The sequence below is a fragment of the Rhinopithecus bieti genome, unplaced genomic scaffold (genome assembly GCF_001698545.2).
Source record: "Rhinopithecus bieti isolate Rb0 unplaced genomic scaffold, ASM169854v2 scaffold_1618, whole genome shotgun sequence".
In the NCBI taxonomy this organism is placed as follows: Eukaryota; Metazoa; Chordata; class Mammalia; order Primates; family Cercopithecidae; genus Rhinopithecus; species Rhinopithecus bieti.
In genome coordinates this window covers 6,495,807-6,523,060 of record NW_016803937.1, presented here as the reverse complement: position 1 = coordinate 6,523,060, position 27,254 = coordinate 6,495,807, and the positions used below count along the sequence as shown (strand labels likewise).

The 27,254-nt window shown below is 42.8% G+C and overlaps 1 protein-coding gene and 1 long non-coding RNA gene across 2 annotated transcripts in view; one reads left to right on the top strand and one right to left on the bottom strand.

Moving 5' to 3' along the window:
* LOC108521302 (uncharacterized) overlaps positions 1-21,518 on the bottom strand; it is a 37,022-nt gene extending 15,504 nt beyond the window's left edge. Inside the window, exon 1 of the long non-coding RNA XR_001883160.1 lies at positions 21,350-21,518. This is a non-coding gene — a long non-coding RNA (uncharacterized LOC108521302). The remainder of the gene's footprint in view (positions 1-21,349) is intronic.
* CDH13 (cadherin 13) overlaps positions 1-27,254 on the top strand; it is a 1,182,232-nt gene that overhangs the window by 347,925 nt on the left and 807,053 nt on the right. The gene's annotated exons all lie outside the window — the stretch shown is intronic.

Here is a 27,254-nt window from a genome sequence, read left to right as displayed (position 1 = left end):
GTGTAAACCAAAGGCCAGCAAACTTTCCTGCAAAGGGCCAGGTAGGCTTTGTAGGTGATACAGTTTCTCTTATAACTAGTAAACTCTGCTACTATATATCTAATGGCCCTATACACAATACATAAAAGAATGAATGTGGCTATGTTTCAACAGAACTTTATTCATATAAATAGACGTGGGGCTGAATTTTACCCTAGGGCTCTCATTTGCTGACCCCTGATCTCTCCCACCTCAAGATCTTCTTATTGCCTGAAAACCTGCCTTAGGAAATCCCTCATTTTCTCTGGCTATTTTCTGCATATTCTTTCTTTTTTTAAGCAGCTTCCTAGCTTCTCTCTGGAAGAGTGTAAAGATAATGGGGCTAGCCCATAGTTTCTCAACCTGGCCAATATTGACAATTTTAATGAGGTAATCTTTTGTTCTGAGGGGGTACCTTATAAAATGTTAGCAGCATCCCTGGCCTCTACCCACTGGATGCCACTAGTACCACTCCAGTCATGACAATCAAAATGTCTTAGCCGAGTGCAGTGGCTCACGCCTGTAATCCTAGCACTTTGGGAGGCTGAGGCGGGTGGATCATGAGGTCAGGAGATCAAGACCATCCCGGCTAACATGGTGAAGCCCCCTCTCTACTAAAAAACAAAAAATTAGCCGGGCATGGTGGCAGATGCCTGTAGTCCCAGCTATTCAGGAGGCTGAGGCAGGAGAATGGTGTGAACCCAGGAGGCGGAGCTTGCAGTGAGCCGAGATCATGCCACCGCACCTCCAGCCTGGACTGCAGAGCAAGACTCCGTCTCAAAAAAAAAAAATTACCCCTGGTTGAGGAGCATCAGGATAGTCCCTGTACAAAATATTTTTAAATTTTTCTTTAGTTCTTTAAGAGCCTTCCAAGTGAGGGAATGGACTGCCACCGCCAGAAACAAGATGACTGGCAAACCCTTCTCTCCTGGAAACTTCTTCCTAATATGGCATATTTTACTATTTTGTCAGAAAGTCCATTTCTACACCTCTCTTAATACTCCATTTAGTATTTCTCTTTTTTTTATTATACTTTAAGTTCTGGGGTACATGTGCAGAACATGCAGGTTTGTTACATAGGTACACATGTGCTATGGTGGTTTGCTGCATCCATCAATCCGTCATCTACGTTAGGTATTTCTCCTAATGCTATCCCTCCCCTAGACCTCCACCTACTGACAGACCCCAGTATGTGATGTTCCCCTCCCTGTGTCCATGTGTTCTCACTGTTCAACCCCACTAAGGAGTGAGAACATGTGGTATTTGGTTTTCTGTTATTNAAAGCAAGACAGTGTAGAAATGAGGATGATACATTATTGGGAGAGAATTCTCCATGCTGATACTCCAATTACAATTATTGCTATGCATATTAAAGTCTTTTATCTTTGACCCAAGAGTTTCATGTCTTCTGCGAGTATCTGTTAAACTTGCTAACCCCTTGCTTGGAAGTACCATAAAATCTCAGACTATTCACAGCACTTTACATATATATGTGGTGGGGTGGTAAATTTTCTTATATATTTGTATATTTACATAATTATATATATAATTTTAATCATGTCAAAATCAACTTTTTCTTTCTTTTCAATTGATATTTTAGGTTCGGGGGCACATGTGCAGAACATGCAGGTTTGTTACATAGGTACACATGTGCTATGGTGGTTTGCTGCATCCATCAATCCGTCATCTACGTTAGGTATTTCTCCTAATGCTATCCCTCCCCTAGACCTCCACCTACTGACAGACCCCAGTATGTGATGTTCCCCTCCCTGTGTCCATGTGTTCTCACTGTTCAACCCCCACTAAGGAGTGAGAACATGTGGTATTTGGTTTTCTGTTCTTGTGTTAGTTTGCTGAGAATGATGGTTTCCAGCTTCATCCATGATCCTGCAAAAGACATGAACTCATCCTTTTTTATGGCTGCATAGTATTCCGTGGTATATGTGTGCCACATTTTCTTTATCCAGTCTATCACTGATGGGCATTTTGGTTGGTTTCAAGTCTTTGCTATTGTAAACGGTGCATATTCTTAAGGACTCAGCTTTAACCTTTTTTGTTTGAGTGTAAGGCAGAGCTCCTTGATCTGTATAATAGATTAAGTTCAGTGCTGTATTTACGAAAGGCGCCTCTATTATTTCCCTTTTAGAGCATTCTTTAGTATTAACTATAATGACTATAATGACTTACTTTACCTTTGAAATTTTAGTAAAATTATTGCAAGACCACTTGTTTACCTTCCAATGCCCAGTGCCTCAGTACTTACTCAGAGTGTAGGCATGTTTAAAATATTTGTTGAATGTATAAATTTCACATAGACTAGCTTGCAAAATCCCTAGGAGACACTGGAGATGCTTTGCCTATATCCCTTCTTTTTACCATTCTAGGGCATACTGGCCTAATTTACTTGCAGGAGAACAAACACATTCTGAGAACAGCCAGGCCTCAACCAAAGACCAGCAGGAGCAGGTGTATAAATACCCCAACTCTCTCACTCTTTGAATGTGATAACTCTAACGCTTATGTTTTTTGTTGTTGTTGTTGTTGTTTTTGAGACAGAGTCTTGCTCTGTTGCCCGGGCTGGAGCGCAGTGACCGGATCTCGGCTCACTGCAAGCTCTGCCTCCCGGGTTCACGCCATTCTCCTGCCTCAGCCTCCAGAGTAGCTGGGACTACAGGTGCCCGCCACCTCGCCCGGCTAGTTTTTTGTATTTTTTTTTAGTAGAGACGGGGTTTCACCGTGTTAGCCAGGATGGTCTCGATCTCCTGACCTCGTGATCCGCCCGTCTCGGCCTCCCAATGTGCTGGGATTACAGGCTTGAGCCACCGCGCCTGGCCAAGGCTTATGTTTTAAACTGGCTTCCGTAATTCACCAGCAGGATTCAGTTTTAGTTATCCATATTGACAGTTGATTTGATCACAGCCCTTTTGTTGGCCGCTTTCCCTACCTTATCTCATTTCCTATTCTCGCTGTCACTCTCATTCCTATTCTCTTATTCTCACGTAGTGCTCCCATCACCTTCCACATAAACCTCGCATACTTGAATCCTTGTTGCAGGGTCTGCTCCTAGGACAGCAAAGCATAAGGTTTCCAGCAACCCTATGAGATGTGTATCATCACCTGTATTTTTAAAAGAAGTGCCGGGTGGAGATATTAAGGCCATCTACCAAGTGCATCGAAGAATAGGCATCTAACCTAGACCTCTGACTCCAAACTCTGGACATAATCCAGTTCACCCTGTTGTTTCTACCAGGTATTCAACTAGTGTGCATTAAATGACAAGATGGCTGGATGTAGTTCTGATATAAACTCTTCCCAAGTTCAACCTTGAATTCAAATGGTTTCTTTCTAGTCATAGTATGGTACCAAATAGATAAGTCTGTTTGGATAAGAATTAAATGTAAAAAATCACAAACATTTAAGTTAGTTGGATTGTTTCCCCTTAAGTGCCTGTGCCCCTTAAATGCTACCTTTTCCTGCTCCTATTTGAGGAGGGACGTATCTTTTGAATTCCAGACTTGCGGGGATGGATTCCGCATGGCCAACAACCCTGTTTGCAGTGATTACTCTGCTCAGAGGAGGGTGAGCTGTGTGGGAAGCCTCTTCAGCTACTTGAGGCACGAACCCTCTATCCCAGGAAGTCCCATTATTGCTGGGCCCTGACATAAGCTTATTTGTATTTCACAGCAACTTGCACAGATGGATTTTTATCAGAAGAGAGTCTACCCAGGTGAAGCAGTGTAGGGTGAGGCTAAATCCCAAAACTGAAATTTGGGGACACTGATTAGGAACAGGTCAGGACCAGGGGTCAAAACCATGTGGGAAACAGACCAATAGAATGGAGGAAAACAGTCCCTGAGAAGGACCCTATGACAGAGATCTACTATAGAGAAATGGCCTGGAAAGACCAAGCATACCTTTCAGTAGAGAGTCTGGTTGTGAGAGCTGTGTTTAGGTGAGAAGCAGAGAATGATTGAAAGGTAAGACAAGAGAAAATATTTCCTTTTGTTCATTCCATTTCTGCAGAGGCTCTTGTATTTCTAAATTCCATTTTGCAAGTCAGACAGCCCAGCATCTCATCTATTCTCTAGCAGAATAACACGCTGTGTTAGCTGAGTCTCTAGAGCCAGTTGTTGCTAGCCATGGGACCTGGGGAAGTTATTTCACCTGTGAGTACCTCGCTTCCCTCTCATGCAAAGTGCAGTAGTAACAGCCCTTCCATCCTAGAGCAGCTGGAACTGAAAATGCATAACTCCATGTGAATTGCCAAGGATAGTACCTGTCACGTGGTAAGCATTTAATACATGGTAGCTGTTTTTAATATTATGTGTGGTAGATTGGCACCATTCCATGAATCCAAGCCATTTGGGTATGATAACTGAACTGGTTGTCAAAGCAAGAATCAGCCTTGTGTTTAAAACCACTGAGAAAGAGCTTGGCAAACTCTTAGCTGAAATCTGTATAAAATATCTACTACAGGTCTCTACCTTTTTACCATTTAAGGTCCATAAAGGAAACCAGGTCACTCAGGCACAACTTGATTTTAATGAACCCTTGTAGGCGTCTGAAGAATCACCACTTTATTTTTTTTTTAAGCGTTCAAAACCATTGCTTTAGTGATCTGTTCTGGAGTCTTGACCCAGAACAATGTCAGTCTCATTACAGAATCTCAGAATTTACTGCCACCTTTTGAAATATTTGGAGATACTTTCTATCCTCTGTCTCAGCATTTCTGCCACTCTTTTGGATTGGATTTATTTAGAACAATTAAATGCTGTCTTACAATCTCTTTACCCAACTTGGGGTTTCTTTTCCCTTCTACCAATGTTCATTCTGCATTTTTATTCTGATGCTCATTTTTCTTGGCATTTTGTCTGGGGAAGTTAGAAGCAGAACAGATGCTCAGAAGGTCTGCATCCATCCTCTTTGCCCTCCTTCTCCTTTGCTCACCTGCAAGAATCAGGCTTTATGATTCAACTTTCTGTTCCAAACATAGCTTTAAAGCCCATTTGAGTGTCCTTAGAAATTTTTCTAAGTGTCAGCTCATGTGAGACACCCGTTCCAGATGTCTTGTTTTCCCACTGTTCACTGTTCAAGTTAACCAAACACATATTAGGCACCTACTGTGAGGCAGGCATTGTGCTGCTCTTGAAAGATACAAAGGAAAACGAGACGTTGTCCCTGCTTTCAAGGAGCTCACATAAAGCTAGAAATGCAAACCCACCGACACAAGACAGTGTGCAAGAATCCTGTTAAAGACCTGTCCCCCACTGAACCATGCCCCTCTACCTGGAGGCTTCAGCGGATCAAGGATGGCTTCACGGAAGGGATGATATATGAACAAGACTTATTTTTATTCCTTTTTATTCTTCTATCCCATAACATTTCCTTTTCTAGTCTCCTAGGCAGCTATCACCAAGGTGTCTAAACATGTCTTTTTGCTTATACAGTATTCATGCAGAGTGCATGTCGCAATTTTGTACTTAGCTGTTCCATTGATGTAAATGATCCTGTGTCACATACACACACACCTTATTCTGTTTTTTGCTTTCCCTCTCTAATAATTTTTTTTTTTTTTTTTTTTTAACAGAGTTACCCTCTGTTGCCCAGGCTGGACTGCAGTGATGTGATCTCAGCTCACTGCAACCTCCACCTCCTGGGTTCAAGTGATTCTCCTGCCTCAGCCTCCCAAGTAGTCCCCGGGATTACATGCACCTGCCACCATGGCCAGCTAACTTTTTTGTTTGTTTGTTTTTGTATTTTTAGTAGAGACTGGGTTTTACCCTGTTGGCTAGGCTGGTTTTGAACTGCTGACCTCAAGTGATCCGCCCGCCTCAGCCTCACAAAGTGCTAGGATTACAAGTGTGAGCCACCACGCCCGGCCTAAGCATTCTTTCTAAGATGCATTCATGTCAGGGTGTAAACCTCTAGGCTGTTACTTCCATTCACCGTGTGTCCTTGCATCTTCCACATCCTTCACTTTTCCATTATCTCCACGTAGAATGCCTGTGTTGTCTCTGGTTCCCAACACCCTGAATAACTGCAACAATACCCTTTACGATTCACTTGCAAATGGGTGTGAGAGGTTCCCTGGCTTATATATACCTAGGAATGGAATTTCTGGATCTCAGACATGACAGGCAGAATAATGACCCCAACGATATCCACATTCTAATCCGCAGAAACTGCAAATGTGTGACCTTGGGTGGCAAAAGGGACTTTGCAGATGGAATTAGATTAAAATTTCTGAGATTGAGAGATTATCGTGGACTATCTAAGTGGGCCCAGTATAATCACAAAGCTCCTTATAAGAAAAAAGAGGAGGCAGAAGACCCAGAGTTGGAGAGAGATTAAAAGATGCTCTATTGCTGTCTTTGAAGATAGAGGAAGGGGCCAGGAGTCAAGGAAAGTGGGCAGCGTGTAGAACATGTAAAACAAAAAGGAAGCAGATTTGTCCCTAGAGCCTCCAAGAGTCTCTATGTCAGACTTTTGACCTCCAGGACTATAAAATAATACATTTGTATTGCTTTAAACCATTAAGTTCGTGGAGATTTGTTACAGTAGCCACAGGAAGACCATACATAAACTAAGTCCAGACTGACTGACGTAATGGGCACTGGGTCAGTCTCAGAACAGCTGTCCAGGCCCACATTTCTGATAGCTGCACATGAAGTCCTCACATCTCCACACCCCTGGCATCACTTGGCCCAACTAATCTTTCTGATTTCTTTTAGTCCAATGGGTATAAAGCATAAACAAGGCTTAAATAAAGAGTCAGAATTCCTTCCAATCAGGTAGGGTGGTTGAGGTGAGATGCGGGGTGGCCTTAGGGCCCTGGCTGCTGTGGTTGGATGGTCTGGTCTTCGGGAGAGGATGCACAAATCATTAGGAAACCCAAGATGAGGCTCCCAAGGGGCTGCATGGAGAGTAAGTGAAGACAAAACCAGTGATCCTCGTGAGGACATAGGACTGTGTGGGCTCCATGGAAGAGAGAGCCCCAGACAGTGGCAGGCAGTGTGGGGTCATGGTCGTAGTCAGGCCTCGGTGTCAGTCACAGTTCTGCAGCTGCCGTGTGACCCTAGGCACGCTCTTAACCTCTCTGATCCTCGGCGTCCTCCTCCCTATGACAGGAATAATAATACTGCCTGCCTCATAGGACTGCCATGTGGCTTACATGAGATCGTGCATGTAAAGCCCTTAATACAGTGAATGGTATAGAGTTGGCACTCAATTAATAATCATCATAATGATACTATTCTTATCAGCATAATAATTATAATAATAGTTACAGTTTCTTACATTCCTCCACTCAGAAGACAGAAAATTTGATTTTTTTCTTGTAATATACAGGATGCATTGCTGACCTTGCTCTTCTATCTGAAGAATAAAGTACCATAATCAGTTTTCACATATTTACACGAAAAGGCCTTTATATATTATTTTCAAGGAAATCTTCCCCTCCTTAACCACTCCCCTTGTCTATACCCCATCCCTGAAAATAGGGGTTTCCTTTTAGGGCTTTTCACAGCATAATGCAGTTGAATACAACTTATTTTACTGACATCTCTCCTCCAAGCTCTCTCCCCCAGCACTTTCCGGGACTAAATAATGCACGAAGGGAGAGAATAACAGGGGTTGCATAAACGATAGAAAACAGCACAGTAAGGATTCTGTGTTGTGAAGAGATGAAAGCCCCTGGTCGGAAGGCCAGTAACAAAGCAAAGAAGAAATGCAAAGGCATTGACGAGGGAGACAAGAAAAGTATTTTTCACGATAAGATTTATGGAGAGTTAAAAAGGAGATGACTCAGGAGACAGTCAAAGAGTCTTCATTAGACAGAACTCCAGAGCAGGTACACCAGGGGGCCTGGGCTTTTGAAGGGCTGGGGCTCTGAAGAAGTTAACAAACACCAGTTCTACTTCCTGGGACTCTGAAGCCTACTTTGACTTGCCCAGGTGGGGGCGGATTCTTTCTCCTTGGGGTCCTGTGCCTCCCTCTTCCTACCTCTATTAGAGAATGTATCTCACTCAACTGTAACAGTAGATTCCTATGTCTGTTTTCTTCACTGTACTGGAGCTCCAGGCAAAAATGCATCTTAGATACTTTTCCAGTTATCTTCATGATGGATTAAAATAATAATCGTTGGTCATTTACTCTGTCCCTGTGCTAAGGGCTCCACACGCATTAGATGAAATACACCTCAAAACAACCCCAGATACCCATTTTACAACTGTAGAAACTGAGGCAGGAGGAGGTTGAGACCTGCTTGCAGACATGCAAATGGTGAAGAATGTAGGTGAGTTTGGCTCCGAGGGGTTCTAACTCCCAAATAGGGCTGTTGAGGTTCTTTTATTCCCCAAACCAAGCACAGTGCTGAGCACAAAGAAAGGACTAAGCAAGAGTTTGATTTGTGAAGAAATTATTCTGCCTGGAACTCAGCTAGCTAGCCAGGTGGTACTTGGAGTTGGGATTTCTGTTGCTCAGGCCAGGCTGCGTTTGGTGCATTGCAGGAAGGGGATGATGACATCGTCTCCAATTGCCAAAAGACACTGGCTTATTCTGAGGGGACAGCCTGGAACTCTTGGTCCATCAGTCTGGCTTTGTCCTGTCTATTATAGACAGTCTAATCACCCCCAACAAATGGCTAAGAAAAGGAAAACAAAAGCTGTATATTTCCTCTTACAGAATTTTTAAAACAACTAAATATACCTCTGGAATACACTTTACAAATTTATGCTAAAGGCTTCCACACCAATCTAGTTCCTAAGTTCCCAAAATTGAGCTCCATTTTGAGTTGCCCTCGGCCCTGCTATCTCTGGGATTGCTAAATAGAGAGTTCCAGCATGGACCCAGTGTCCTTTGTGGGCTGCAGAGCTGGACAACACTGGGATGAGTAAGGCAGCCAACCCTCAGCCCTGGGAGGCACAGTGAGGGCCAGGGTATTAACCAGAAGCTTAGTAGTCATTTTATCATCAGCATTAAGTCACCTAGATGCAGAGTGATATGATTTGGCTGTGTCCCCACCCAAATCTCATCTTGAATTGTAGTTCCCATAATCCCCACATGTAACGGGAGGAACCCAGTGGGAGATAATTTCATTATGAGTGAGTTCTTGCAAGATGTGATGGTTTTATGCAAGGAGTTCCCCACTTTTGCTTGACACTTCTCCTTGCTGCCATCATGTGAAGAAGGACGTGTTTCCCCATCCACCATGATTGTAAATTTCCTGAGAACTCCCAGACCTGCAGAACTGTGAATCAGTTGAACCTCTTTCCTTTATAAATTACCCAGTCTCAGGTATGTATTTATTAGCAGCATGAAAATGGACTAATACAGTAAATTGGTACCAGCAGAGTGGAGTGCTGCTATAAGGATACCCCAAAATGTGGAAGTGACTTTGGAACAGGGTAGCAAGCAGAGGTGGGAACAGTTTTGAGGGCTCAGAAGACAGGAAAATGTGGGAAATGTTGTAACTTCCTAGAGACCTGGAGGGCTCAGAAGACAGGAAGATGTGGGAGTCTGAAACTTCCTAGAAACTTGTTGAATGTCTTTAACCAAAATGCTGATAATGATATGGACAATGAAGCCCAGGTTGAGGTGGTCTCGAATGAAGATGAGGAACTTGTTGGAAACTGGAGCAAAGGTGACTCTTGTTATGCTTTAGCAAAGGGTCTGGTGGCATTTTCCCCTGCCCTAGAGATCTGTGGAACTTTGAACTGGAGAGAGATGATTTACAGTATCTGGCAGAAGAAATCTCCAAGCAGAAAAGTGTTCAAGAGGTGACTTGGGTGCTGTTAAAAGTATTCAGTTTTATGTATTCATAAAAACACGGTTTGGAATTGGAACTTAGGTTTAAAAGGGAAGCAGAACATAAAAGTTCAGAAAATTTTCAGCCTGATGATGCAATAGAAAAGAAAAGCCCATTTTATGGGGAGAAATTCAAGCCTGTTGTAGAAATGTACATAAGTAATGAGGAGCAAAATATTAATCACCAAGACAATGGGGAAAATGTCTCCAGGGCATGTCAGGGGTCTTCATGGCAGCCCCCCTCCCATTAGAGGCTTGGAGGCCTAGGAGGAAAAAATGGCTTTGTGGGCCAGGCCCAAGGCTCCCCTGCTTTGTGCAGCATGGGAAGTTAGTGCCCTGTGTCCCAGCCACTACGGCCATAGCTAAAAGAGGCCAAGGTGTAGCTCAGGTTGTGGTTTTGGTGGGTGCAAGCCCCAAGTCTTGGCAGCTTCCATGTAGTGTTGAGCCTACAGGTACACCAAAGTCAAGAATGGAGGTTTGGGAACCTCTGCCTAGATTTCAGAGGATGTATGGAAACACATGATGTCCAGGCAGAAGTTTGCTGCAGGGATGGAACACTCATGAAGAACCTCTGCTAAGGCAATGCAGAAGGGAAATATGGGGTTGGAGCCCCCACACAGAGTCCCCACTGGGACACTGCCTAGTGGAGCTGTGAGAAGAGGGTCACCATCCTGCAGACCCCAAAATTGTAGCTCTACTGACAGCTTGCACCACGCACCTGGAAAAGCCACAGACACTCAATGCCAGACATGAAAGCAGCCGGGAGGGGGATTGTACCCTGCAAAGTCACAGGGGCAGAGCTGCCCAAGATCATGGGGGCCCACCTCTTGCATCATCGTGCCCTGGATGTGAGACATGAAGTCAAAGGGGATTATTTTTGAACTTTAAGGTTTAATGACTGCCCTATTGCATTGTAGACTTGCATGGGGCCTGTAGCCCCTTTGTTTGGGCCAATTTCTCCCATTTGGAGCAGGTTTATTTATCCAATGCTTGTACCCCCATTGTATCTAGGAAGTACCTAATTTGCTTTAGATTTTACAGGCTTATAGGCCTTGTCTCAGATGAGGCTATGGACTTGGAGTTTTCAGTTAATGATGGACTGAGTTATGACTTTGGGGGACTGTTGGAAGGGCACAATTGTGTTATGAAATGTGAGGACATGGGATTTTGGAGAGTAGGGACAGAGTGATGTGATTTGGCTGTGTCCTCATCCAAATTTCATCTTGAATTATAGTTCCTATAATCTCTACATGTGGTGGGAGGGACCTGGTGGGAGGTGATGGGATCATGGGGGTGGTTACCCTCATGCTGTTTTCATGATAGTGATTTCTTATGAGATCTAATGGTTCTATAAGGGACAGTTCCCCCTTTTGCTCAGCAGTTCTCCTTGATGCTGCCATGTGAAAAAAGGATATGTTTGCTTCCCCTTCCACCATGATCATAGTTTCCTGAGGCTTCCCAAGCCATGCAGAACTGTGAGTCAATTAAACCTCTTTCCTTTATAAATTACCCAGTCTTAGGTGTATCTTTATTAGCAGGATGAGAACAGACTAATACACAGACCAACAAGGAGTATGTGGGGAGCCTTTTCCTGCCTTGCTTTTTTGAAAGAAGAAAACAATAAGATCAGAACAGGTCATGGCTGAAATTGGCAGGGGGGAAGCATGGCACAGTCATTAGAAAAAAAACTGGACTTTGGAGACCATTTTAGGAATTCTTGGAATACTAGCATTGTTTGGGGCCACTTCCTTGAGTCGTATTTAAGTAATATTCACAGCAGCAAATAGATGTCACACTCAAATTTAATCATTTGTGGAATATTTTATAAAGGGACAGTTTATAAATGCATAGGTGAAGTATAGGGAAACCACAAGGGGTGGCACTGCCCCCAGCGGCTAGTGATGGCAGGGACAGTTATCTGCCCTGGCCTGAAGGGTTAAGAGGAGAGGACGGAGCCGTTTCTGAACTGGAGACAGTGAGGCATGTGTGCAGAAAGTCACCTGACATGTCTGAGACCTTCCTTTGACAGATACAGCCGGCCCTCAGTGGCCCACCAGGGAAGAAGCAGTATAAACACCTGATTCCTTTTCTCCCTGCCTTCACTCCGTAATGAGTTTTGTCTGTTGGTCAAAACCAGAGGGTCACAGAGTGCTTTGGCTGGGTTCATAAAGACCAATCTCCAGGGACCAAAGAAGGGTGGTGAAGGGAGGAGCTGGGTAAACAGAAGCCATCCAGCCTGGTTTTTATTTATCCAGTGCTACACACAAGAGGGTGCATTGAAGATGATTAAACACAACACAGTATTTTAAGTCTTAGAGGACCAGATAATGTACTTTAAAACTAATGCAAATATGATTTTTGAGGGCTCCTTTCATGGTAACACTGTGGGGAGCTCTTAAGTCAAACTCTCTTTCAGTCCTCCCAAGAATATAGGAAGACAGGTGATGGTCTCCATGTTCTCTAGTAGAAGAAACAGACTTTAAAGACTTTGTTGACTTGTTCAAGCAAACTACCATAGACAGAGTCAGAGCCCTCAAACTGTGAACTGTATCCTTTTGGGGTACCTTCGTCCCCAAGAACCTCCTTGTCTTCTCTGGCTCTCATCTTTCAACATAGTCAAGAAAATATGTTTGTTTCATGGCTGAGCATTCATGAGAGCCAAAAAGAAACGACGATTTATTAAAGTCTCTATGTCAGGAAGTTCTTATTGACTGCTCCCGTTGTTAATTGAGTGTCTGGAAACCCTTCTGGTGCTTCGTAATTAGTGCTCCAGGACAAAATATGCTGCTGCTTTTTTCTCATCCCCCCAAATTTTGCCATTTCCGCACAAAGGGAGCTCGGGTGCCTCAGGAGCCCCGGCCTCCTGCGATTGGCCTGCATACATACAAATATCCATCCTAGGTGGTTTCCGAAAGGGCTCCATTTCTATGGGAATATTTTCCATTGAGCTGTTGTGAACTTTCACTTAGTCATTTAAAAATGATTCAAAAGGAGGGAAATAATGAACGTCCACTTTCCCTTTCACCAGCATATCTCAAAACTACATTAATTATCAGCCTGTGTGAATAAAGTTGGTGTCCTGATCAATGTATTCCCTGAAGAATGCTCAATTCACCTATCCCCAGGCCTCCAGCTCACACACTGCAGTCCAGTTTCAAATCCTGCTGCCTCACCATGAATCTCCAGTCTTTAAGCCCTCTCCCTGACCCCCTCTTTGGAGGGTGATGTGGTAGATCACATAAGCTGTGTGTGAATGTCTCATCATTCTCCACCCACCGCAGCAATTTTGCCCCCCTCTTCTCTCCTCCTGGGGGCAAGAGTCTTTTCTTGCGAAGCCAGTCTTCCCCCAATGGTCCATGTAAGGAGCCTGCTCTGGCATTTGGTTCTTTCTTCTCCATCTTCTTCAGGTGTTCTCCTTCCTTCTTTAGGTCAAAAAAGAAATTCATGAAAAACACCATAAAATAAAATTTTAAAATTCCATTTTCTACCTTTCTTGCAAGTGCTTTTATTTTTTTATGCATCTCTCCACATGGGATGCTCACATTCACCTTTGCTGCAACGTTGCCTTCCTTTTTGAATGTTCTACCCAATTTTCTCCATTAAGATAAGCCCTTCAAGAGCTACTAATGGCTTCCTAATGACCATTCACAGTGTATGCTTCTCAATCTCTTTAGCTTCCAGCACTGTTAACTTTCTTCCTTTCCTACCCCAGCCTTGAAATAGGTATCAAGGATGGCAAAACATTCAGTCCCACCTCTTACCTTGCTGTCTGAATGCTGTTCCTTGCCATTGGACCACTCTGGAACAGGAAGTATAGCATTCTGTTTAAAGGCATGGTATATGAAACCATATTTCCCTGGATTAACTTCTAGCTTCAGCACTTATTAGCTAATAAGTGTATGATCTTAGGCAATTTATTAGAAAAAAATTAATCTCACTTTACCCAACTATAAAATGGAGATAATAATGCTTTGTAGGAAGGTAAATGAATTAATTCATATAAACCAATTATGCAAGCTCTGTAAAATAAGAATTTATTCTTATTTTATAAATAATAATTCTTATAAATGATAAAATATCATTTACGGCAATAATATCTACAAGTTGACATTTTCCAATATTCCGCTTGTAGAACTGTATTAGTTTCCTGTTGCTGTATTAAAAAATTACCCCAAACTTAGTGACTTAAAATACCACAAATTTATTATCATACAATTCTGGAGCTCAGAAGTCCTAAAAAATCTAAAGTGTCAGCAGAGCCATAGCAGAGAATCTGCTTTTCTGCCTTTTTCCTGTATCCCTTGGCTTAGGGACTCTTCCTCCATGTTCAAAGCTGAATTTCCATGGTTTCAACTATCAATTCTATGCGGAAGGTTTTTCCTGATTTTCAGGCCAGTCTCATACCCCGGAAGGAATCCATTCTTATCCTCCCAACTGTTTGTCATTGAAAGTAATGGCAAAAACCACAATTACTTTTGCACCAACCTAGTAGTTGCAGGCCGTCTCCTTGTGGCTACACTCCATACAAATACAAGTAAACTCATCACAATCCTATAACTACTTCTGTTCCTTGTCTTGATGAACTTCCTTCTACAAATGGCCCTAATGTTCCCTCCATTTTCCAATATTTATTGAAGAATAAGAGTCTTTCTGTCGACTTTCAGTGAGAATAAGTAAATAAAACAGCTTTGATAGGCCGGGCGCGGTGGCTCAAGCCTGTAATCTCAGCACTTTGGGAGGCCGAGACGGGCGGATCACGAGGTCAGGAGATCGAGACCATCCTGGCTAACACGGTGAAACCCCGTCTCTACTAAAAAATCCAAAAAACTAGCCAGGCGAGGTGGCGGGTGCCTGTAGTCCCAGCTACTCGGGAGGCTGAGGCAGGAGAATGGCCTAAACCCGGGAGGCGGAGCTTGCAGTGAGCTGAGATCCGGCCACTGCACTCCAGCCTGGGCGACAGAGCGAGACTCCCGTCTCAAAATAAAATAAAATAAAAAAAAAAACAGCTTTGATGGACACCCCCATGAACCTGAGTGAAAGGGATACGTCTTTAAATCAGCTGTTTCATTTGCTAAGCATGGCGGCCCTGAGAATATGCCTCCCAGAGCCTCCCCCAACAGGGAACATGATTGACACATGACCCCAGATGCTGCACTCTGAAGTCCGTGACAGCATTTGGGCTGAGGCTATGCTTTTATTATCTTTCCTCACCGAAGACTTCAGCAAGGGAGGGATACTAAGGCAGATCTGTTTCTGGGAATCTTGGAACTCGTTCAACAGCTGATCTTGGCTCCAGGCTTCCCCGTTGTCTTGCGGGACCTTCCTTAGACTACAAGGACTTCCTACCATGGGTGGGAAGCTGGAGTGGGCAGCCCACAAGACCTTCCGTCTCAGGCAGTTGTATAAATTCAAAAGTCCCAGCAGGTTTCTAAACCTGGCAGGTCACCTGAATCACATGGGAGGCCATCAAACCCCCCCAAATGTTCTAAATTTGGATTTCAAGGGAAGGGCTTGAAAGGAAGAGCAAGGAACCTGGATTAAACTCTAAAACCTTCTTTCCCTTGCAATTGAATTAGCCAATGTAATTTGAAAACCACACTGCTTTGCTGAACAAAATTCCTGGAACCACCTCGGATTTGAAACATCATTCACGTGTGTCTTCACATTGGCAATGTGTTGTGCTATCAGAAGTTGAATTGCTTGTTTTAATGTGTTTAAGACAATGTACCTCCAAATCTGGCAGGACTGAGTTTAAATTCTGGCTCTGCCACTTATCATCTGAGTGATCTTGAATAAGATATTCAACTTCTCAGAACCTCAGATTTCTTAGCTGTAAAATAAGGATGGTAATGACACCTTTTTCCTAAATTTATTGAAATTATCACGTGGGGTAATGATAACAGTTAACACTCATTTTCAACTTGCTACGTGCCAGTCACTATTTCAGCTCATCTATCAGCTCATTTGTTTGTAACAACTGTCTGAAGTAGGTTCAACTATGATTCCCACTTTACAGATGAAAAGATGGAGGCATCAAGAGGTTACATAACTTGCTAAGGCTTGCACAACTAAACAGGATGGAGCTGATATTTAAACCTAGGCAATTCAGTCAAAATGTACTTTTCAGGATAATATGCGTTATACACACATACTATGCTATCTGTGTATAAAGCACTTTACCCAGAGCTTGGAACACACTATGGGCTCCATAACTATTAGCTAATGTTACAATCACTGCTTTTACCCAGGGACTTACAGTGCAATTGTCACAGCTCTCCAGCATCTGCGATATTCCTACTTAGCTGTTTGCAAAGCCAGAACACCTGTGTCTTCATGCCCTCTCCTTTTTGTGCCCAGCTCCTGTCTCAGTGATGAGCAGGACAGCATGCATGGATCATGAACTTACTGAGACTGGGAACGTCAAATTCAAAACCTGTTGAATAAGGTCAGTAAGTAATAGTAGTTGCTGTATTTCTCGTAAGTGTTGAAAAGGAATCCTTTCAGAAATAAAATATGAACTCTTTAATCCTAATGTATTTTGACTTCTTCAGGATGCACAGGTGTCCAGGGAACTGTAGTGTCAGTATCTCTGAGACCTTAGGAGAACTTCTTTTGAATCTAAAGGAGGGGGAGTTGAAAGGCATCTCTATTATAGCAAAAAGAAATTAGAGGGCTGATTCATCCTATTCTGTAGGGAAAGCACAACTCTGCTCAGAGATCTTGAAGTAAGTAAAACGTGGTAGTTACTTTTGGAGGAAAATAAAGTACCATCGAACGTAGAATCTGATGGTTTCAGTGAAGTTAATAAATGGTGCTTTGATGACAACTATATTCATTAGACATATTTGTGGCTTTCCTCCTCCTTTCTCTTACAGATAAATTCTCACTCAGGCCTACAGAGATAAGTGCGTGGTTTTAGAGATCGTCAGATCTGGGTTTAAGATCACTTTTGCTACTTTCCATATGTGAGATCTTGGGCAGGACCCTCCCCCTCTCTGAACCTTGGCCTCCTTCTTTCTGAAATGCTGGTAATGGGTATGGTTTGGATATTTGTCCCCACCCAAATTTCATGTTGAATTGCAATCCCCAGCATTGGAGGTGGGGCCTGGTGGGAGGTGAGTGGATCATAGGGGCAGATTTCTCCTGAATGGCTTACTACCATCTTCTTGGTACTGTCCTCATGATAGTGAGTGAGTTCTCATGAGATCTGGTCATTTAAAAGCACATAGCACCTCCCACTTTGCTCTGTCTTGCTTCTGCTCCAGCCATGTGATGTGCCTGCTTCCCTTTCACCTTCCACCATGACTAGAAGCTTCCCAAAGCCTCCCCACAAGCAGAGCAGACACTGGCATCATGCTTCCTGTAAAGCCTGTAGAACCATGAGCCAATTAAACCTCTCTTCTTTATAAACTACCCACTCTCAGACACTTCTATATAGCAATGTAAGAATGGATACAGTAATACAGTAATACTCTTACACTTATTGTAGAGATGTTGTGGGACAAAGTAAGACAATGTGTAAATGCAATCTGTGCCTGCAAGTTCAGCCAGGCACTCTGTAGAGACTAATACTGGACCTAGGATGCTGTGAATTTTCATATTGGTACGTCTGAGCCTGAGTAACACTTGGCAACCAGAGTGAACCCCAGAACTGGGTTATGCTGAGGTCAATGACAAACCTTTGACATTTGATGCAATCAAAACCAAGCTGCTTTGTTTAAAATGCTTGTCAAATACCTACCATGCAAACTGTGAATGTAAAAGGCATTGTCACAAAAGCCCTTTTTCAGAATCTCTAGCTTGCCGATTCTCTCAGATTTCTTATTGCCCTCTGGGTCAAAAACACTGCAAAATTTCAGTCCTTTACCACAACAAGCATTTATTTCTGGCATACACACCTGAGTGTTATCTGGAATGTGGCTTCTCTAAGCTGGGCCTCTGCTGGGCTTAACGGTAAACTATGGGTTGGGCTAAGGTCTGCTCCTTATGTCTCTTATTTTTCTAGGGATAGCAGAAATAAAAGAGGCAAGCCCAACCGCACAAACACATCTCAAGCCTTTGCTTGAACTACATCCAATAGTACCTGCTGGTCAAACTAAGTTACAAGGATAACCCAACTGTAAGACCATGGCAAGGTGATGAATGTTTACAAATACTGCAAATGGGCAAAGAATTAAGATCATATCTCATTCTATCATACCTGGAACTCCAAATTTCCCAGTGCTTTTAAATTTGTATGAGTTAGGTACTTTCAAGTCATGTAGAACAGACTCACCTGGTTTGGGTGAGTTAAGTCTATGGAAAGGGGACAGAGAACATGTAAGGAGACACTTATCCCATCTATTCCATCTTGTCTTGATGGAATTAGAATTTGGGGATTCACTCCTCAGGGACAAAAAGCCTTCAGGCAGGAAAGTGCCTGACACAAAATGGCTACTCAGGAAATGTTTATGGAGAGGACACTGAATTAGTGAGGAGCAGCTGTAGCACTGGTTACCTTGCCATTTTCCCAGAAATAGCCTCCATTGCTCCCTCCTCTGTGGTCATCATTATACTCATCATGATTCAACTTCCCTGTCTTCTTTGGTTCTTCCAATTACAGCTGTATCCCTTAAACTCCCCAAAAAGATAAGATTCTGTTGCATTAATTAGCTACCTTTCCGTCTACTGGGCAGAGATCCTATGACATGCTGCCTCGTTGGCATGAATCAGCCAATTTGTGTTTTGTTTTGTTTTATTTGTCTGTTTGTTTTTGAGATTTTGAGAAGGAGTCTTGATCTGTCTCCCAGGCTGGAGTACAGTGTCACGATCTTGGCTCGCTGCAACCTCCACTTTCTAGGTTTAAGCAATTTTCCTGCCTCAGCCTCCTCAGTAGCTGGTACCACACCCAGCTAATTTTTGTATTTTTAGTAGACATGGAGTTTCACTATGTTGACCAGGCTGGTCTCAAACTCCTGACCTCAGGTGATCTGCCCGCCTCGGCCTCCCAAAGTGGTAGGATTACAGGCATGAGCCACCACGCCAGGCCGTGAATCAGCCAGTTTTAAAAGGCTTCTTTTGAAGTTGCTGATCACTGGTTCAATTGTGAAGATTGTAAGGACCATGCAAGGAATTCCCTATGGCTGCATTCTTCAGCAGGGGTCTGCGGGTTTTACTATTGCTTAGAGACTCAAGGGTTTTGTGTTGGCTTGCCCCATCTCTTGCTTTGTGATTCTGCCTCTTGGGATTTGGAAAGATAACCTTGATCCAGCACAGAGAGGTCTTTCTCCCTTTGAAGTGTTCATCATGATCTGATGAGTCAACACTGCCTTGTCTCATTGTTTCCTACACTAGCTGGCTGGAACACTACCCTCCCAGCAGAGCACTCCCTGCCAGAGCATGCTACTGCCGCTGCCAATTGAAGTACAGCTATGTTTTTACATCTTGTAGCAAAATCCCTCCTTCCTCAATCATTGAAGACTGATGAGGATAAAAGGCAGCTGGGCCAAAACCAAAGCAATATAACCCAGGGGCGTGTGTGTACATGCATATGTGGTGTATGTGTGCATATATGCATGCAGTGTATGTGTGAACACACATATGTGTGTGGTGTATGTGTATGCATGCACACACACGTGTTCTTTTTAATATAAAGAAAGAAATGCCTTTAGAGAATGAAATGCACTGGGGGCATCTGAGGTGAGGAGAGTTGAGGGAATGTTTTTTGTTATTTTTCTTGGCAAATCAATGAAAGATGGAAGGATAAGTATGGTGACCCCTAATGTGAAGTAGAGAAATTGGAGGCTGGAGTTATAGAGGCAGAGCTTGAAGAATGTGGAAGCTTCTAGCAGAGCTGAAAATGTCCATAAAGAGACTAAGTAATCAGCCAGGCATGGTGGCTCATGCTTGTAATCCCAGCACTTCGGGAGGCTGAGGTGGGCACATCACCTGTGGTCAAGAGTTCAAGACCTGCCTGACCAACATGGTGAAACCCTGTCTCCACAAAAACACAAAAATTAGCCAGGCATGTTGGTGGATGCCTGAAATCCCAGCTACTCTGGAGGCTGAGACAGGAGAATTGCTTGAACCTGGGAGGCGGAGGTTGCAGTGAGCCAAGATTGCACAACTGTACTCCAGCCTGGGAGACAGAGTGAAACTCCACCTTAAAAAAAAGAAAAAGAAAGAAAGAAAAGAGCGAGTAATGAAGGGCAGATTCAGGAGTGAGACTGGATGCTCTCTCAGTAGACTGCTTTGTCTCACAAGATAGGAGGTATTCTGCTGATGAAAGCCAAAGACAGAGAGGACATCAGGTCAGAACGTTCCATGTGAGACTCTGCGCTCCTTGAAGCCTCCATTGTCTCATTTCTTTTTATATCTGCAGTGCCAAAGACCTAAGTGAGCCCTATGGACATTAGATAAATAAATTAACTTATTAAAGAATGAAAGAGTGAACTACTAAGTTAATTTGAAATTGAAATATCGGGTAAGGTCTGCACTTACACAGAGAAAATCAACTTTCAAAAATGTACAAAGCAGGCAAAGGGGAGAGGGAGAGGGAGAATGAAGACTGCATGGGTATCTAACTGCTACCTGGAACATGGCACTGTGAGTAGCTGAAAAAGGAAGAAGACCCCAAGGAATGGGGCTGTCTTTGGGGCCTATATTTATGTTGATGTCACTCACAAGTATAAGTCTGCATTCCTGGGTGTCCTAGACAAGCATATAGTTTGCACTTCGTGTTACCTTTTGCGTTAGTAATCACTGATTTTGAATCTTAGCTGACTGTGGAGGTTCTGTTCTGCCTTTGACATGGCAGTGTGAGTTGGAGAGGGATAGGGAGATGAAGAAGCCACATGTCCCAGGAATATCAGGATCCTATAAACTTATTCTGGGTGAGGCAACGGCAAGGGTGACCAGCAAAGTGGTGCCTGAAGGCTGGGAATCCAGTCATGTCAGTTTTTGTTTGTTTCTCTCTGGCACTTTCTCTAGGCCCAGAGCCTAGATGAGGCTGTGTGGACCAGTGATGCAGTGGAGACTTTAATTTTCTCTATTACTGCAGAGGATGAAGAAATCTCAGCAGTCATGCTGTATTCAAGGTGCAGGATATTGCCTGCTTCTGTTCTCAATGCTGGCTCTCCTAGATTAACCCACCAATCCAGAAGTGACTTGTTTTCATCCCCATCCTGGCCAGTGACTCTTTAACCAAGCAATGTGATTTACATGTAGATATTAGTTTTATCCCTTTGTTTCTTAATGAAGCTGCCCTTGTTAAAATCCCTGGGATCTAATTATAGAAATTCTCTCCAGCCCCGGCTCTCCGTTCAACAACTGCTTAGCAAATTTCTCATAAGTCCCCCCACTTTTTTTTTTTTTTTTTACCAGCTCTCCTCAATAGCTATTTCTTGTCTCCAAGGTTTTTTGAAGCCCAGAGTCTCTTCTTGTCAGCCAATTCTCTTATTTCAGCCCTTCAGTGAAATATCTATATACTGGATCACATCATGATTTTTTTTTTGTCTGCAACCTCCCCCTTCCCCCTGAAACAACTTACCCTTATCTGTTCCAACCCCAATCTCTAGTGACTAGAAGTCTGAGAGCCAACTGCCAATCATTCTAGAATTCAGCATTTTCAAAGTTCACCTTTGGAATGGATAGCCTCTTGTTCTGTAGAAAAACAAGGATCCTAGAAAAAACATCCAAACTACATTTCAAGGAGGATGACATCATCTTTATATTTCCCTTGGAATGACTCAGGAGTGAGGACACAGGAATACATTACTGTGGTTCTCACTCATCTTGGCCTACCAAACTGTCCCATCTTTCTAGGTACAGCCCATCTTGTGAGTGGGTTCACCTGGGTCCCTCGTGGACTTACGTTCAGGATTTCACATCACTTGGATGGCAGTCTAGCCAAGGAAGCCAAAAGTTTCCATATCTTTCTTGCCATTTGTGTGGGTTTTTTGGTTTGGGTTTTTCTTTGGGACAGAGTCTCACTTTATCACCCAGGCTGGAGTGCAGTGGCACAATCACGGCTCACCGCTGCCTTGAACTCTTGCGCTCAAGTGATTCTCCCACCTCAGCCTCCTGAGTAGCTAAAATTACAGGTGCATGCCACCAGGACTAGCTATTTATTTATTTGTTGCGGACATGTGGTCTTGCTCTGTTGCCTAGGCTGATCTTGAACTCCTGGCCTTAAGTGATCCATCTTGGCCTCCAAAGTACTGGGATTACAGGTGTGAGCCACTGCGCCCCATGGCATATCTTTTTAAAATGAAGACTTTCTTATCAGATTTCAGCACCAAGGCTCATACATGTGTTGACTCAAGAATTAAAGGGCTTTAGTTTCATGTGCTGGCACTATTCAATGGCTCTGGTTTGAGAACAATTTTGAAACCATACTGGTCTCATTAGAAAAGAGGGCAGTAGTGGTGCCTGCCAGAGATAGGGCGTGAGGAAGCAGTGGTAGCATCTCTGCCGTGCACCTGCCATCCTTGATTTGATAAAGACCAGAAGCACATCTGATCACACCACCTTGCACAATGGCCTTCTCCGAAGCAACAGTGACAACTTAAATGACCTGGAAAGCGATTTCAAACTAATAGCAACGCATCTACCAAGAGTTCATTATTAATGACACATTCAACTGAAAAATTGATCACACACTCTTGTTAGGTATTGCATGGGTCACATTTGCAATAATTTTGGTTTTTACTGCTGAAAGACAAATTTAAGGTAAAAATCAAATAGTTTAAAAGTACATATTTTAATATGCCTTCCTCTTAACATTCCTCTAGTAAGGGGGAAGGTGTAGAATTTTTATATAAATTGGCCAGCCTTATGTTGATTTATCTTTAATGCAGATTTCAACTCCTTCACTTCAGATGCCATGAACTGCAAGGCCCTTGTTCAGTCTGGCTTTTCATCTCTTTCCTGCCCAAGTCCAATTTAGCTCTTATGAAACAACCAGACTACTGCAATCCCTCATCTCACAGCAACCTCCAGGACATAATTTATAAAACTTTCCCTCAACATGTGGGTGGCCAAATAAGTGATCAAAGGGCAAGTCATGATCTGAGGGCACAGTAATCTCAAGCAACTGCTCATGTGAACATTGCGCGTGGCACAGTGAAACTCAAAGGACTGCTGATTTTGGCAATAAAAACAATTGTGTCTATAAACTGAGAGAATTATAGAAGTTTGAGCACAGCTGATCTTAGCCTTGAACATGGTTGAGGAAGAGAGAAGGAGAAATTTAAAACTTTAGTTCTGCCAATTTAACAAAACCACTTTATATCATTATCTAGGATGCAAGTGATATATACAAATTTACCAGAACTTTTTCCATTAATCAAAAAGAAGGTAGTGTATGAGCTGGAGGGTCAATCATGTCAAAAATTTCAGAAAGGGATGAGGAAACCATTTCTAGCAGATTGTGTTCCACTGAAAGGAGCATTGAGGAAGTAGAAGAGTATTTCATAGAAGTGAAATGGCACTGATTAACCTCATTAAGGACATGACTTCCTCATGCTTTAATAGGAAGTGGTAAACTTCAGAATGAGACCAGTACTATGTCGAAGTATGTCCTAGCCCAGCCTCTGTTGCGAGCTAGCTGGGCAAGCATGGCCTTATCTGTTTCAGTATCCTTATTTGTGAAATGAAGAGCTTGGCCTGAAACCAGCAGTTCTCAAACTTTCCTGGGCATCAGAATCACCAAGGATGTTTGTAAATGTTTTAAAAGTCAATTTTCAAGACTCCATCAAATGGGGATTTTGATATATACAATCAGAGTTAAATATATGTATATATAAAAAACATCTTTAGGTTAAAGTTTCATGTCAGTGAGACTTTGTGCTCTATGTGGAGAGAGACTGGGTAACAACCAGTCAAGGAGCAGGGTGGGGATATAATTCAGAACTCTAGAGATAATCTAGCATTCTAGAATGTTACAGTGTTCTGGAATAATACCCCAAGGTCAAAAGCTTTAACTAAATTTTGTATGATCAATAAATTGGTCTGATTTAACATTAGCCTATAAATACATTTTTTTAAAGCAAATGCTTAACTTCAGTACTACATGACAAGAGGGTTATATACCAAAAAAAAAAAAAGTTACTATATGGTTCTTGGCATCAAGCAGATTAAAGTCTGCTTTGAAATAAAGTCGATAATAAGTAGTTGACCCCATAAAAATTAAGCAATAATGGGAAGAAGTTCAGAGGAACAGAAAATCAATTCATACTGAGAAGATAATCAAATTATTGGTAAAAATGAAGCTGCTGATTAGGCATGTCCTTGGCTACAGAAGGACTCAGGATTGCAGGTTTAATGACCTTTAGCTGAGACCACCCCATGTGTCCATCTGCCTCAAGATACTCTAAGTCTCTTGGCTGAAGCAAAGTCTTCCTTAAACAGGACTTCCATTGGGCCATGCCAACTATTTTTTTTGTTTGTTCATTTACTTGAGACTTACCAGGCCCTATCTTCTGATTCCACATTGGATCTTAGGTAGGTTAATTCAGTTAATATATTAATAACTGTCTGTACTCTTTCTGCTCTTGATATCTGCTTCCGTCTGTTAACAGTTTTTGACTATTCTTTGTGGGTTAATTTCACATTTTGTCTCCCAAAGGCAGCCCAAGTTCCCTCTTTTCCAGATGTCTTGGGCTCTCCCACCATAGAGCATTGGTGCTGCCTATACTGCTGTTCTTGATTTCAGAGAATATTCTACATCTTACAAACACTTACGCTCATTAAACTACTGATTTAAGTTGTTGCAGGTTTTGAGTTACCACTGGCTTTTGACTCAGTTGAAAAAAACAAAGAATGGTCCAGGGTGAGAGAGGTGTGTCAGTTGACCCCATGAGGACTATAGGAACTGATCTTAGACTTCCTCACCAGCCTCTTTGCCAAGTCCAAATTCATCATCATTGTGAAGTAGCGTTGGGCAATGTTTGAAGAAGTTTTCTGTAAGAATCTATTTTGGATTAATAGCAAATAATTGCAGCTGAGTCAGCATTAAAGACATGTTATATCAGACTGTGTCTTGTAGTTCAGAGGATGCTGCTTCTCAGATGAGACTTAGCTGAGCACTTCTTACACTTCTGGGGAAGTGTCTATAGCATTGTACCAAAAAACACAGAAAACAGGCCACTGAAACAAACACCAGCAGACATAGCGCTGGCAGGATCTAACAAGCAGGTTTTCCTGAAATGTCATTTTGACAGGGTTATAGTCAGGTGGAATCTCTTAAGCACAGTGCTCACCTGGCGCTTGGTTCTTTACTGCACAGAGAGGGGACTGCAGAGGATTAACACGGAAGAAGGACGCACTCCCCCTCCGTTGTTACCCCTCCCTGCAAGATCCTGAAGTCCTGATTCTTTCCCCATCATTATATCCCTTTTCAGGAACGGAAATGTCTTCTGCAGAGCCAGCCCATTCCCTCTGGTGCTGGTCTCAGGGGAAGTACAGCATCTGCCTCCCACCCTCCATCTAATTACCCATCTGTTTATGGGGAGGGGAGGGATGTTCTATTCCCCTTCTCTTCCCAAACATTTTAATGTGCTGATGCATGAAGACGACAGCAGCTGCACCTCAGAACCCATCCTTTGTGCATCATGCTCACTGGCTTTGCTTTTCTGTTCAGTTCTTGGATGGAGCTCTTTATAGCTAGAGACCCACATCTCTAACTCTTCCTCATCATGACTTAGTACACCTTGACCCTTGCATTAGACTGCCCCAGATTCCATGTTGCTCACTGATTCAGCATCATCAAGCCTCAGCGAGGTGTCTGAGACCCCCACCTTTAGGAAGGGGCAGGGATTTCCCTGCTCTGCTCTTGGCCTAGGGCTTCTATCAGCACCAGCAAAGACACCATGGAGAGCGTAGACTTTCATCCTGATCTCCCAAACTTTACTCAACTAATGGTCCCTTTGGTTATTTCTCTCTCACTCTGGAAGTCATGTTTAGAAAGAGCTGATATACTGAACAAATTGCACTTAATAAATATTCATTCATTTTCCCTTTTTTAAAAAATTAATCAAGTTCTCCGTAAGGAAGAAAAACTTACTAGTCTTTGACAAATGAAACAGCCAATCTACACTGATATCTACATTGATAGTATTCAAGCCCCAAACACTTCTTAGCTGGCTCAGATGATCTGGTTAAGGGGAACTTTGTCAGTTGAGTTCAGTTTTGTGAAATACTGACGCATCTCAGACCACTGTTAATACCTGAGTAAAGTGTTAAGAGAATAACTTTGGACATAGAGACACATGGGTTTCATTTGGCCACATGCTAGTTACATGAATTTGGGCAAGTTTCTGAACTTGATGCAACTCCATTTCTTCATGGATAAAATTGGGATAATTATACTATTGATCCTGTAGGATTATCCTGAAGATAGAATGCATAATGTTTACGAAGCACTTAGTACAAAGAGGCATAAAGCAAGAAGTGAGTACATGTTAGCTGCTGCTATCTTTATTCCTGTCATTTTAATCACCACTATCAATTATCATCACAACCCAAGTGGCTCAGGGATGGAGGGACCCCAACTAGGATGCTCTCTCCATTCTAGGGGAAACATTTATTCAACTCAACTGTGGCCAGAACTCATAGTGAATCCCACTCTAGCCATCCTCCATTTTCCAATAGCAAATTTTGCTGGGCACATGGTCACTCAGCTAAAGACTACTTTCTCCAGCCACCTTGCATCTAGTTGTGGCCATGGAACTAGTGACGGCCAATAAGATACTAGTGGATGTGATGTTTGCACATTAATCCATGCCTTTGAGGCTTAAGAAATCTATTTTCCTTTCCTATTTTTCTCTTCTTCAGCTGAAACACAGACATGGTGGTGAATCAATCTTCAGTTAAGCTGAAAAGGGTAACATGGAATAGATGGCATAGCAACAGGATGCATCCCCAATACCATCAAGCCACCATTCCAATTCTGGACTGCCAACCTAGACTCTTAAATAAGGGAGAAAAAAGTTCTTGTTACTTTAAACTACTGAGTCTGATATCACCTATTATAACACCATGGTGTATCGTAAAAACACACCAAACAACTATTTTCAAAATAGATGTGATACTTCTTCCCACTTATACAACTTCTGAAAGTGCAAAGCCGTTGCATTCCCCCACCCAGCTTGGCATGGTTTACTTCTGATTGGATATAACTAGTTGATAACAGGGATCATGCTGCATCCATTGAGGAGAAAGATTATTCAGCACCCTCACGGGCTGCTGGGAAATTGATATCTTTTAATTGTGAGAAAGTACATTGTGTTTACATTTTACACAGTGGCAAGAGGAAGGTCAAATCACAATCCTCACACCCTTTATCAAAACCATGCGTCCCTGTTTGTCAAGTGAGATTCAAAGTGGGATGAACTTGGAAAGTTTCCATCTTCCTGTTTTCTCTCTTGTTTGTTTATATGGCTGTGCTTTGCAAG